Source organism: Nannospalax galili, unplaced genomic scaffold, assembly GCF_000622305.1.
Source record: "Nannospalax galili isolate Female #2095 unplaced genomic scaffold, S.galili_v1.0 scaffold54, whole genome shotgun sequence".
NCBI lineage: Eukaryota > Metazoa > Chordata > Mammalia > Rodentia > Spalacidae > Nannospalax > Nannospalax galili.
The window spans coordinates 723,526-723,877 of NW_008341028.1; the positions used below are offsets into that span (position 1 = coordinate 723,526).

Consider the following 352-nt stretch of genomic DNA (forward strand, 5'->3'; position numbering starts at 1 on the left):
ACCTCTAGATAGGCTGACTAGATTCACCAGAAGGGCTATTGGCTGGGGTGCTGACAACACAGCAGACAGTAGCAGAGATATCAGAGTATAAGGGCTCTAGTGGGGGGAGGAAGGCTATGGGAGGGTGCTATCTGGGAAGTGGGTATAAAAAGGATAATTAAAAAATAAAATGAATAAAAATAATAATTCTTCAAAACACAAAAATTTGCTCCTTATTTATTAATACATGTGAAAAGCATTATCATTGAAATCTACCTGATGACTTTATGGTCATGCTCAGATGCCAAGGAGCTCAGAAAGTAACTGTTACTAATAATAATCTGATATATAGAGAATAGAAACACATGTACAA

At 36.6% G+C, this 352-nt stretch overlaps 1 protein-coding gene across 1 annotated transcript in view; it reads left to right on the forward strand.

Annotated features, from left to right (window-relative positions):
• Sugct (succinyl-CoA:glutarate-CoA transferase) overlaps positions 1-352 on the forward strand; it is a 932,078-nt gene that overhangs the window by 326,039 nt on the left and 605,687 nt on the right. The gene's annotated exons all lie outside the window — the stretch shown is intronic.